This window comes from Rhagoletis pomonella, unplaced genomic scaffold (assembly GCF_013731165.1).
Source record: "Rhagoletis pomonella isolate Grant_MI unplaced genomic scaffold, Rhpom_1.0 Rhpom_scaffold_00001, whole genome shotgun sequence".
Classification (NCBI taxonomy): domain Eukaryota; kingdom Metazoa; phylum Arthropoda; class Insecta; order Diptera; family Tephritidae; genus Rhagoletis; species Rhagoletis pomonella.
The window spans coordinates 102947469-102961959 of NW_023458555.1; the positions used below are offsets into that span (position 1 = coordinate 102947469).

General features: G+C 35.7%; 1 pseudogene; it reads right to left on the reverse strand.

Moving 5' to 3' along the window:
- Positions 1 to 7481: 7481 nt before the first annotated feature.
- On the reverse strand, positions 7482 to 10406 carry LOC118749416 (annotated as a pseudogene).
- Between the last annotated feature and the right edge of the window lie 4085 nt (positions 10407 to 14491).

Sequence of the window (14491 nt, forward strand, 5' to 3'; positions counted from 1 at the left end):
GCAAGTGTGAACAACCTAACTTTTATTTAAACACATAAAATGTCTGAATTTGTTGTTTTATACATCAAAATGTTTGATATGAATTGAATTAATATCAAAACTATATACAATGCTTATAACTGTTTTTTATACGATACGTTAATTTATTTATTTAAACGCCCGAATTTATTTTGTGTAAACTTCAAGTATTCATGTAGCACAGTAAACCATATTATTTGGTATTTTAATTTATACCTACTGTTAATCTGCAAAACCTGTAAATTTAATAAAATCTCGTTTTATAGATACAAATTTTTTGGTAGTTTGCAGACTGATTGGTAGGCTTTTTGGTACCTTAAAATATGCTCAAGTGGCAACGCTGACGTACACGTATGTGTACGCTTTTCTGCTCACTCTCTCCACGATTTCATGTTGCTATCTTGATCTTGTATGTATTTATGTACATATATACCAGTGTCCGCCAAAAAGAGAAAAGTCTTAAAATGAGAATGTATTAGTTATGAAATAAAAAAATGGGAATGTGTTGGTGGTAATGCACGGAAAAAAATTTCTGTTATGTATTACGTATTATAAAAACTTTGGTAGGTTTTTTTGCAGTTTTTTTTTATTGTGCGTGTTTTTAGATCTAAACAACATAGAAACATATAATGAAAGTTAACGGCCCTGAAAAAGGAAAAAGTTGGTAAAATTTTGTATGTATTGTACAAAATTAATATTATTTTTTATAATTTAAGTGTGGATTTCTGAGCAAAAAAGATAACGTGCTTCGAGCACTCTGAATATTTAAAGAAAATTTCGTTTGTTTCAAGTAGAAATAAAATGAAAATATATATATCTAATATAAATTTGTTTTAAAATTAGGTAAAACTTGGCATTTAAGATCAGTTTAAAATAACGACTAAACCAAAAGATAAATAACAAAACATATTGTATGTTTTAATTGAGGACTAGTCTGGTATTAAAAAAAAATACATAATTCACAAAGTTCTTTTAATATGGAGAAAAAGCACGATTTGGTACCATATACATACCTATTTCTAGGGGTGTATGTACGAAAAATTGTGTTATAAAATTTTTGAATGAATATTCATTCATTCTGCTCAGTGTACCTACTTTATTCGAAAATAATGCGTCATCAACCTGCTTCGCCTATTGTTTGCATGCAACTAAATAAAATTTGTTGCTCTGCTACTCTTTCTGTTGACGTTCGGATTGTGTACGTGTAAGAAGCCGATTATGTACATGTGAAAGGCCGAATATAGTTCATTTCCCAGGAAAGTGTTTGGCGGGCACTGATATACACTCATGAACAAAATATCTGTGCGATATTTGACCAGTTTCGACAGTTTTATTAATGCTCAATAATCTTCTATAAAATTATATCATTATATAACAAGGAACATACGAGTATAATCCAAGCTTTAAACTGGGTACAAAAACAGCAAAGTTCCATTAAAATGTCAAGAATCTATACAGGGTGGCGACGAATAACTGTTACCCAGGTTTTTGAAAAATAAAAGGGTCCTTTATGGATTTTGCAAAAAAAATAGTTCATTGTTAATTTTCCACACTAATGTTATTAATTACTTTTTAAATTTTAGTCTTTATTTGGGTTTACCAGCGGTAAACACTTTGAGAGAAAAGCGCAAGCGCCACGCAAGTCTTCGTCATTTAATTTATTCCATATCTTCTGTAAACATAGGCTAATTTTCTTCATTTTGCGTCCTTTATACTCGCCTATTTTCTAAGGCCTTATACTCAGAAATCGAATAGACTCGGAACTGGTGACTAGGGCGGCCATTCATTCGACAAACCCTATACAGTTTTTATTTTTTTGTCCTTTTGTACAAAGCCTAAGAAAAAATACACCTGAAAAAGACTTGCGTGCCGGATGTACTTTTCTCCCAAAGTTTACACTGTTGGCAAATGTAAATAAGGATTAAAATTTTAAAACTAATTAATACAATTAAATTAAAATCTGTTGGAAATTAACAATAAAATACTTTTTTTTCTAAAAATTCTTAAAAATAAGTTTGTTGTAAATTTTTTTGAGTTTCTCTTGAATGTTTGAAAGTTGGACTTGCATAGTTTTTGTAAGATTATTACCCGCATTTTTTATAAAAAAAAAAATAATGAAATCGAACAAACAAAAGCTCCAAACCCAATAGCATTGCATTTTTAACCTTGGACCATGGAAAATAATTCGTACGTAGTGAATTACAACTACAGTATTAATTTTCATTTCATTTCATTTATTATTAAACAAGAACCATTAGTACAAAAATAATTATTTTTTCTTTGTATTCGGTAATGATTCCTTAAGTTCGTGGGATGATGCATTCTGACACTAATTATTACAACTAACAACGTTCATTGCGGTTTTCGTTTTATAAGACGTTGTTTTTGGGTCAGAATTGTGAAGCAGGTAACGCCTACATAATGAAAACTGATCTTAGGGATGTTAAAAACAGTATTTGGTTGCTGTTGTTATTGTTTTTGTAGCGGCTAGAACAACCCTGCCCAGTTCGGCTAGTCTCCCAATCGTAGTCGTCAAGCTCAACTAACGGGGTTTAGTGGGCACGCGAAGAGATTTTTCGAGTCGTGAGGTGTCTCTCCGCATGCCGGGCACTCATTGGGCAAAAAAACTGTATCCAGGGCCCGGATCGCGGCATTCGATATCGAACGTAACTCGAATCGAAATTTGAGTTTGAGAACGCGGCATTCGTTAGCGAGTGTGCTTCGTTCGTTTAAATTGTATTGTGGAGAAAACAACTGCCAAATTATGGAAAAAAGTTTGGAAAGGATGCTAAAACATCGCTGGTGAAGTTCTTTTCGAAAAACAAAAAGTCAACTGTGTCGACCAGCAGCCAGATTCTAACTTTTTGGCTATCTAAAAAAATTGCAGTTCTGTCCTCCCTTTCGCTAAAAAATGCTTAGCCTATCTTATCCGGCCGCAAGTTGCGCTATGCAACAAAAGCACCTGTCAAAATTTGCTTGCATTTTAATGGTGGTAAATAGTTTTTTAATGGTGATAAGTAGTGAAAATGGAAGTATGCGATAGCAAAAAAAAAATAGCTGCCTCAATTTGGATTACATTTCATCTCCTGTAGCGTTATCATGACTATGTTACAAAGCCGATTCGAAAAGGCAATTGATGTACAGTAGGGTGGTCCAAAATTGCATGTGAACAAATAAAGGATTGTTCTATACTAGAATTGTTCTATACCGAAAAAATATACCCTTTTTAATTTAAAATCAAAAAATATTTACAGGTCGCTCAAAGCGCCTAAAGTTTTCCATGTATTTTATTTGGGGGAAAAACAACTTTTCATAGAAATGGTATAGAATAGTTAAAAATCAATATTTTTCTACCAGAAAACTCGGTTTATCTGCAGGAGATTCCCAGTAATAATACTCATTTGTTTATTTAACCATTTTTCCATTGCAACTATAATTTATAGGTCCGCCAAAAACCCACAAAAAACCCGAAAAATGCAATGGGGCGACCAATAAAAAATCGTTAGTATTAAAAAATGGTTAAATAGACAATTGGGTATTATTATTGAAAGTCTCCTGAAGAGAACTAGAGTTTTCAGAATTCTATACCATTTCTACGAAAAAAATTTATTTTTCCCATATAAAAATACATGGAAAACTTTGAGCGCTTTGAGCGATCTCTAAATATTTTTTGATTTCAAAATAAAAAAATAGGGGTATACTTTTTTTCGATATAGAACAATCCAAGGGGATGAGAGCATTACAATTCCGACTTTACTGTTTTTGGACCACCCTAATGTACAGCCTTCGGGAAAAGGCAAATCCTTGAGAGAATCTACGGATTGCAATTTGGAAATTTTTTGCCCTAGGTGAATAGAGCATACATTCATGTACATTCTTTTAACAAATTAGTTTCAGAAACATTCGTATTCTTTTCAAAGTTACCAGGGGTTTTTGGTAAATGTGTCACAAAGCAGCATTAGCATTCTGAATATTAGAGCGGGTCGATTTGTAGGGACCAGAAAAACGGAAAAATCGCATATGCGGAATATGCTCTACGGATCATTCTGAGCAACTTTGCTTAAGAAACTATGGGTCTAAATCCAGTTTCGAGCCAGCGAATTTTAAGGGGAAGTTTCATATCAGGTAATACAAAATTTTTTTGGGAAAAACTTAAACAAATAGCTAATCTATTAGTGTAAGTGTACAAAAATCAGGTTATATTTTTTTTAAATACATAAATAATCAGAATTAAAAAACAAATCGATTAGGCGGTGACTGTCTGTCCGTCTGTGCACACAATAACTCGATTAAAAATTGAGATATTTTAACGAAACTTGGTATGTGTACTTCTTTTTAGCGTAGGACGGATGTTATTGCAAATAGGCAAAATCGGAAATAGGCCTACCTCCCATATAACGGCAGTTTTCAGAAATACTAAAACTGCGATATTTTAGTAACTACTGAAGCTTATTAACTCAATATTAATATTTACAATGATTTTTAGACGATAAATAAGAATATTATAAATGTTATGTTTTTCTTATAACAAAATGTTTATTCAAAAAAGAAAGATAAGTAATTACAGAAAACTTATGATTAATTTGTGTCTTAGCTGAAACCGGCACGGGTGAACAGTCTCGTCGCTCCTCAGCTCTCAGCTCCTTTCGCCATATCGATTATCGATATTTCGTTCTAAAAAGGGTTAGTACTACGTTTAAGTGAAGTATGCGGTTGTAATATATTTCGAGTTCAAGTATTCGGTTATAGGCTATGTAGTCCGTATAACACCTTCCCTTTTGATTAAGATCCCCTAGGCTGGCAGGTATTTTTCTACAGGCTTACGATTGCGGTTTGAGCGACGAGGAAGCATTGGTGTCTCCAACTGATCAGTTCCGATGTCACTTCTATCTGCACTTGGATTTTCACCTGTATCCACGTTTGGATTGTCGGTGACACGCGAGCCTGTGGCATTTGACGACTCAAAAATTTCTAGTGCTGAAGCCTACGGCTTCTGGTAACCCTTTGCTGTGGTGGTGCGTCGTCGAAGTTGATTAACATGTGCTCTAATAATTCTGCCATTTGAAAGTCTCACATTGTACATGACACAACCTCTCTTCTCGATGATTTGCCCTGGAGACCATTTGAAGTGATTGACACTATCTGAAGTTCTGACATATACATTGTCCAAATTTTGAAATCCTCTGGGAACCACTCCGTGCTTTATATCGAATTGCTGCTTCATCCTTGCTGTGGCTACTGATATTTGTTTCTCGCTATTCGTCAACGGTTTTAGCTGATCTAATGTTGTACGCATGATAAAAACATAGCAAGGTAGAACCGTTCTCTCAATTTGTCGGCCATGATTTTTTTTTGAAGTTTGCCAACATTTTAAAATCATATAAAAGTGAAAATGAAAAATTGAAATTGTTCGAAATTGTTGTTGCTTGAGATTGGGAATGAAAATGTGTGTGTGAGTTTGTGAGTAAATTTAAAAATTAAATTGTTTGGAAACGTCAAGAATTTTAAAAGTGACTCTCAGCGGTTATACCTTACTATATTTTTATCATGGTTGTACGCATTGGCCTTCCAAACATTATCTCTGCTGGAGATTTGTGATCGGGTGTATTTGGATTTGCTGTTGAACGATATAATTGTAGAAATGTGTGCATATTTTCTATAACCGTTCCTTCTTCTTCCGTCTTTTTGAGAGCTCTTTTGAAAGTGTCCACAAATCTTTCAGCCTGGCCATTTGACATTGGATGATATGGGCTCGTGCATTTATGCTCAATGCAGTTTTTACGCATAAAGTATTCAAAAAGTGAGCTTTTGAACTGACTACCGTTGTCCGACACAACCGTTGTAGGTAGACCAAAACGAGAAAGTATTTCGCTCAATATTTTCACTGTTTGTTGCGAAGAAATTGATTTCGTTTCAATGATTTCCGGCCACTTAGAAAATGCGTCAATTACTAGTAAAAAGTAATAACCCATGATTGGGCCGGCATAATCTATATGAACTCGATCCCAAACTTTTGCTGGAGTAAGCCACGGTTGAAGAGGTGCTTTTACAGGCATTTTTGCAGCGACTGCACAGTGGTCGCAACTGTTTACCATATTCTTTATATCGCTGTCGATACTTGGCCAATAGACGTGGCTTCGTGCGATAGCTTTCGTTCTCTCAATGCCTGGGTGACCACGATGAAGCTGCTTTAGTACACGCCCACGGAAAATTCGCGGAATGACAAGTCTATCGCCGTACATAATGCATTCATCAACATGCATTAAATTGTCTTTCCTGTGAAATAACATTTTAAGCTCATCATTATCGCAAATTTTTGGAGGCCATCCATCTTTAATATACTTCAACACGATGGACAAAAGCTTATCTTTAGATGTCTCGTGCTGTATCATTTTGACTGTTACTGGCAGTGATTTTATGGTGTCTCTGACGGCAGTATTGGCTTCATTTTCCATTTTTATTGACGCAATGACGAAATCTTTCGAAATCAGCTGTTAGCATAGGAATGTGTGAAATCGAAACAAAACAAAGAAATATTTGCCTCCAAACAATAGCAGCATATGAAGTTAAAGTTTGTAAATATTTTAAAATAACTAAATATACCTAGCATCACTTTAATTTAAAAATAAAAATTAAGTGGATACATAATTATAAGAATGAAATGCATAGCCGCGGCATTATTGCTTGAAGAGAAGAAAGAGTCCCAGATTGCTGATGCGTAAGTTGAAAGGCGGAGATTTAGGGACATGTTTGATCTTTTTCAGATGAGTGAAGAGTCATAAGGAATTCATCTTGAACTGTATTACTCATCGCTTAAAGTTAGTGAAATTATAAACGTTGTTTGAGCACTCCACAACATTTGCATTTACTACAGAGTGGAAGATTTGAACGCAAATGAATCCCATTTTGAAAGCCGTCAGGAGGAAGGGAAGAACAAAGCTTATCTTTCTATAGCAAATCGAATTCGAGACAACATACGCACCTCTTTTTAAAAAGTTAGTAAAAACGAGTGTAATAATAAAAGCATCTTTTTTATGTAACTTCACATTTTATGTATGTATGTATCTATGTGCACACATCTATTAATTTTATATAAAAAGAATCAATTGCATTCAGTGCATTTCACAGTCTTGTTTATATATAATGTAAACAAAAACGCCTGGACTTCCACTTTGAAAACGTCGCGCAACATCCCTTTTGGTTGCCATTATTTGAGCCAATTTTTCGTATTGCCCGTATTACCGCTCGCGGAAACACAGAAATCGAGAAAATTCATTTATGATGACTTACAATCATGCACAGTATATTTTACTTAATTTTTTTATAAAATTGTATTATTTAAACCCACGAAAATAACAACTGAAACGTTCTCCGCCAACAAATTTGCAACTTAGAAAAACGGAAATACGATCGAAATGTAGAATAGGTATAATCGTAAATTTCGAAGATTGATCGAAAGGAAACGGAACGCAGAATACCAAAGTTACCAAACGGAGAAAATTGCGATTCGAGTCGAAATGCAGAATAGGGCTGATTAAGCGTGACAATACATCTGCGTATCCAAAACTATTCGTGTTAACGAAATTAATTTCAAAATCGTAAGCAAGAAGTTGGAGTGCCCATCTCTGCAGTCCATTCGCTTGGTGTACTGCTAATAAAGGTTTGTGGTCAGTGTGAAGCTTGAATCGCCGTCCGTATATCATTTTGTGAAACTTGGTAGTCGCGAATACGAGAGCTAAAACTTCTTCTTCAACTTGACTATACCTTTGCTCTGCGGGTGTCAATGATCGCGCAGCGTGGCAAACGGCTTTTACGGTGCCATCAGGGTATTCGTGTAAAATACATGCGCCGAGACCGTATCCGGATGCATCAGCCGCTACTATGATTTGAAGCTGTGGATCCTAATGTGCTAAGGTAAGGTCTGATGAAAGAATGTCCTTTAAATTTTGAAACGATCGCTGGTGCTTCGCTGTCCATGTCCATGAAACGTTGGATTTTAAAAGATCATCTAACGGACCTCTATGTTGTCGCATGTTACTAAAAAACTTGCCGTACAAGTTAATTGCGCCGAGAAACGAACGCAGTTCAGTAACATTCGTTGGCTACGGCATATTGGTGATGGCTTGTATACGTTCAGGATTTGGCTTAAGGCCATAGCCAAGGTAGCTTACGGATGTTTTGTAAACTTCGCACTTCTCATATTTCAACTTGAATCCGTATTCTTTTATTCTTTTTAGTACCGTGTGAAGATTTCTAGTATGCTCAATTTCATTATTGCCGGATACAAAAATGTCGTCAATATAAGCTGCTACCCCTGGTATGTCTGAAAGCATCTGGTCCATGATCTGCTGGAATATGGCCGGAAATGTTTTAACGCCAAATACCATTCGGTTGTACCGGAACAATCCGATATGCGTGTTTATTGTAAGTAGGTGCTTTGAAGCGTCATCTACTTCGATTTGTAAAATGCGTCCGATAAATCAGCTGAAGTATTTTGAATTTGCCAATTTCGAAAATATGTCTTCAGGTAAAGGCAATGGATATTGATGTGATTCGAGGCGCTCGTTCAGTCCAGTTGAAAAATCTGCACACACTCGTATACCGCCTGTTGCTTTTTTTATGACAACAATGGGTCTGCCCAATCCGAGTAAGTAAGAGGTGATATGATCTCGCAGTCCTGTAGACGTTGTAATTCCGTTTCAACGAGCTGTTGCATGGCGTAAGCAACTGACCGTTTTGGCCTGAAAACTGGCTGAACATTGGGCTTCGTCTGCAATACGGCCTTTGTCTTGTTGCAGAGTCCCATCTTGCCATCGAACACATCTGAAAAAGATAATTTCAATTGAGCACTGCGAGGTTTAATTGCGGATTTATCAACACTCCCCTGAAAATTGTGCACTTGATTGCAGACTGAATTTATTGGCTGATCTTTTAAATTAAAAGCATCTATCCAATCAAGTCCCATAACGTTGAGATCGTATATGGATGACACGCGACAAGTAAGCGATTTTTCTTCTCCTTGAAAGCTAACTGAGCATGTGAATTGAGAAGTGAGGGGTAGCTCGCCTGTTGCACTACGTGCTGATCGGTCGACTGCCTCGGTTTCCTTAATGTTTAAAGTGTCGAACGTATGCTCTGATATAATTGTAATATCAGACCCCGTGTCGAACTGAAGTCGAATGTGTACGCCATTGATAAGAACATTGATATATTTGCGATGGCATTTTACTTGGTTTGTCACAAAAATTCCGTTTGACTGTACGAGTTGTTTGTGCTGTTGTTTACGTTTTTTCTGCGTGGCGCTTGTGTTGTTTTGTTGTTGTGTCCCATTTGTCGTATATGTTTTGTTGTTAGTATTGCGTGTGCCATAGCCCTATTTGTGCCCGGTTTTTGAACAATCGCCACATTTATGGCTTTTGTAGGGACAGAAACGTGCATAGTGAAGATCGCCGCAATACCAGCATGGAGTTTTTGGTACTTTCCTCTCCTTTTTCTGCTTTGTGTTTGCTTTGACCTTGTTGACGCTCTGTTGACTTTCGATGAGTGCAGTATCAGCTTTGAGGTTCAGCATTTGTTGGCATTACCTTGACAATGAGTCCAGTGTGATAGTTGTATTTTCGCCGTCTAACTTGTTGAGCATCTTTGTGCGAATTTCAAAATCCGATAGGGATTTGAGACCCATAACAAAAATTAAGCACTTGAATTGATCAATTGTTAGATTGTTTAAATCAAGAAGCTCACATTGTTTATTTATAACTATTTATTTATATCTACATTCGGATCTTTGTTGATCTGCAAGCCATTGTATCGAATGTTGAATTGTGATGCCTGCATCCCAAAAAGTTGCTTAAGCAGTGACACTGTTTCGGCCAAAGTTTTGTCCCGTGGATGTTGGGAAGTATGTAATTGACGTATTTGTGATGCACTACGGTGTTAATTTTCCTAAGAAGTAGCCTCGTCTGCAGCATCGTCCAATTTACTTGCATCATGCTCAAATAGGTCTTCATAGCGGGCAAACCATGTGTCGAATGTGAGGTTATGGTCGACATCGTAACAAAACTCTGTGATGTTCGATCCCAAGGCCTCGATGATATATTCCGGGTTTCCTTCAAACTTCACATCGTTTTTGGAATCATTTGAGGGAATTATTTCCGACAGAATGTTCTGCATTGCCACACTATCGCTGTGCTGCTGTTCTTGCATTTTAATTAGCAATTTCGCTAATGTTTCTTCCACAGTTGCCATGACCTTTGTATTTGATGCTATGGTACAGTTTTTTTCGTCGCCACTTTCTGTTATGTTTTTCTTATAACAAAATATTTATTCAAAAAAGAAGGATAAGTAATTACAGAAAACTTATGATTAACTTGTGTCTTAGCTGAAACCGGCACGGGTGAACAGTCTCGTCGCTCCTCAGCTCTCAGCTCCTTTCGCCATATCGATTATCGATATTTCGTTCTAAAAAGGGTTAGTACTACGTTTAAGTGAAGTATGCGGTTATAATATATTTCGAGTTCAAGTATTCGGTTATAGGCTATGTAGTCGGTATAACAATAAACTTTTGGAATACTGGCGTAGCCACGATTACATGTGTATATCTTGGTTACCGCTTCACCAATTTCTCCAAAACTTAGCATGGCTGTTGGCCTTCGTACAACATATCAAACGGCTGAAAATTTTTAAAATCGGACACTAACCACGCCTACATACAACAGTGATTTAGAGAAGATCGAAATCTTCGATAAATCAGTAAATACTGAAGCTAATGTATTCAAAATTGATGTTTGCAATAACTCTAGCAAAAAATAAATTTGCGATACAATTTTGGAAAATGGGCGTGGCACCGGCCACTTATCGAACTAAAATTACGCCCACTTTTTATATAACGGTAAATTTCAGAATTGCTTTAAGCCCCGATATTTCGAAATTTAAGGACGTTAGTTTACTCTTACTTGAAAGTTTATATTCACAACAATCGCAGAAAATATCACAGACAAATTTTGACTTTTATGTTACCTGAGTAAAACACATCGTTTCTTGTAGATTTGGTGGTGCTAAATCAAAATCTGGCCGCTCTAGCACGTCAGAGATATCCTAACCTCAGAGTGCCGAAAACACGGTTTTGGCGATATTTGAGTTAATATTATGAGAACAAGTTTTTTTATTTCTACTTAGCGCATCATTTAGTACTACTCTTCCCCTTTAAAATTCATTTTTAACCGACTTCCAAAAAAGGAGGAGGTTATCAGTTCGTCGGAATATTTTTTTGTTTTTTTTTGTATTTATGTTACCGCATAACACTTTGGACCACGTCAACCGATTTCGATAATTCTTTTTGCATCGGAAAGGTAGTGTCTCAGAGGTGGTCCCATACTAATCTGGTTAAGATCCGATCAGTGGACCATGAGATATATATATATATATATTTTTTTTATATGAGAGTTGAAGTCGGTTTTTTTTTGCTAAAAATTACTTGTCGTTTGTTGTGATTCGATTTTTCTTTCTCGAGATATACCAGTTGTAATGTGTCGTACTTCGGTATGACATTGTAAGCATGAGTCATCATAGCTTATACCGAAGTACTGCACATTAAAACTGGTATACGAAATTGAATTTTAAAGGAGAAGAGTAGTACCAAATTGTGCCCTAAGTAGAAATGTGTGTGTTTTATAATATAACCTCAAATATCGTGAAAACCGTCTTTTTGACACTTTGAGGTTAGGATATCTCAAAATTCTGACGTGGTAGAGCAATTCTGAAATTTGGATTCAGCACCAAAAACTCTACAAGAAACGGTGTGTTTCACTCAGGTGGTAGTGTTGTTCAACTGTAGCATTATTATGGAATTTTAGAAAATGGGCGTTATACCGCCAACTAATTATGTCTAAATGAACGTTAGATCGAAGATGTTTGAAATGAGGATAAAACCACCCCTGCTTACCATATAGCGTTAGTTTTCGGAAAGGCAAAAAAAATATATATTAGTACTTGCGCAGGGTATTTAATGTTTGGCTCCGCTCGGACTGGGACCTTTTTACTTCTTTTCGACTAACATGGGTCACAGCCATAACACTTTCACAAGCCGAGAAACACTGGTTAGCAGTTGAATGTATCCTGTTTGTGCCGCGCGACAAAAAATTATAAGATTAATTTATTTCTTTTATTTAAAATATTGGACGTTTGAGTTAGATTTTTCAAAGATATCAACGTCAATAATTTATAAATAACTCTGAAGAACTTTGTTTGATTTACTTAAATATTATAATATATGCAAACGAAAAACAATTTATTTATTTATTTATTTATTTAAAAATAATCTAGAAAATGTACATTTTCTTACAGACTATACAGAGACTAATTCAGTTTAAGTTTATTTAACAATTTCATTTAATATTGATTTAAATCTAGGTTTTGACAAAGAGAAATCGATATCTGATGAATACGAGAGAAAATTAAATTGTTTTAATGCTCTATAAATAGGTGCGTTAGAAGCGTAAAGTGTTCTAACGCGATTTAGAAAAAAATTCATGATTACGCAGGTCTCTTGTGGGGATATTAAAGTAGATGCATTGAAGTAGGAATGGAGAATCAATCGCCCCACGAATAATGTCATATACAAAAGTAAGCGAAAGAATGGATCTTCGGCTCTTGAGTGATTTAAGATCGATTAACTGACATATGGCAGTGTATGAATGAATCGGATCAACAAACTGAAGTGAACGGAGTGCGAAACGTATGAATTTTCATTGTATTCGCTCAATCCTTTCAATATGGGAATTGTGGTATGGCCTCCAGATAAAGACAGCATATTCTACTTTAGGGCGGACGAGAGTAGTAAAGAGTAATTTCAGAGTGTACGGGTTAGTAAACTCAGAGCTAAAAAGGCGAATAAAAGCTAGTATAGAATAGGACTTTGCTATAGTATAGTTTAAATGACTATTAAAAATAAATTTGGAGTCGAAAACCACTCCAAGATCAGACATTTCATTACGAGTGATTAGACATGAGCCAAAGATATAATAAGAAGTGGGGATCGGGGAACGAGACTTAGAAAATGCTATATGAAAACACTTATTTATGTTTAACTGCAGTTGATTTGTACGACACCAGACAGCAACATTATTTAGATCGGACTGAAGTCTGACAGAATCGAGCTGATTTGTAACCGTAGTGAAAATTTTTAAGTCATCGGCATATAAAAGATATTCAGAATGGTTAAAGCAGCTAGATATGTCATTAATAAAAATCACAAAGAGAAGGGGACCTAAGACGCTACCCTGAGGTACTCCAGAGGTCGCAGTAAAAGATTGCGACGAACGATTCGTGACGAAAGGTAAGATTTTACCCACTTCAGAAAGGTGGAGTGGAAACCCAAACTAGACAATTTGGATATTAGGAGCGAATGACTAACTTTGTCAAAAGCTTTGGTGAAGTCGGTATAGACAGTGTCAACTTGCAAGCGATTGTTAAAAGCAGATAGGCAAAATTCGGAGAAAACGGCTAGATTTGTAACAGTTGATCGACCAGACATAAATCCATGTTGACTAACTGAAATCAGCCGTTTGGTTGCAAAGTACATATTTTGCTTTACAATGAACTCAAATAACTTAGAGACAGTAGACAACTTTGATATGGGTCTGTAGTTGGCGATATTGCTTTTATTACCACTTTTGTGAATGGGCGTGATGAAGGTAACCTTCCAGGCATCAATAAATTCGCCATATTTAAGGGATTTATTGAGCAACAGTAGAAGAGGGTATGCAATAGCCGGGACAGACCACCAATATCTGCCTGCTTTGAGGATTTCAAATTTTGGATGCCATCAACCACGTCTTCAAGAGTAATGGAGAGCGCTCCAAAATCAATTGGGGCATTCACATTCAAACAGCTGTCTTCAGTAGAATCTACTTCAGGCTCGTAGTTTGAGCTAAAGAAGTTTGCAAACAGATTTGCAGCCTCTACAGAGGAATTCGCATGTAATCCGTTATAGAAAACTTCCGACGGAATGCTTGAGCAATTTTTTTTTGATTTGACGTACCGCCAAAAGGCCTTGGGATTCGATTTAATATCAAGCTCAAATTTTTGAACATAATTTCTATGAAGAATATTACTCAGGGACTTAAACTCTCTTGAATAATCCAAATATTTTTCCTTATGTGATAAAGAGTTTGATACTTTAAATTTTTTATAGAACTTATTCCTTAAATTTTTAAGCTTCTTTAAGTCCTTAGTATACCAAGGAATTCTATAAAAACTCTTATTTCTTGGCGGCAATATACTTGAACAAATTTTATTTAATTTGAACTTAAAAGTATCAAAACATAGATCTACATTGACCCCGGATAAAACCGAGTCCCAGTTCACCAAAGAAACCTGAGAATTGATGGCATTAAAATCACAATCATTATTAAAACAAAAACTAAGGGATTGGTTATCCATCGCAATATATTTAAGTTTATAGAACTGCAAGTGT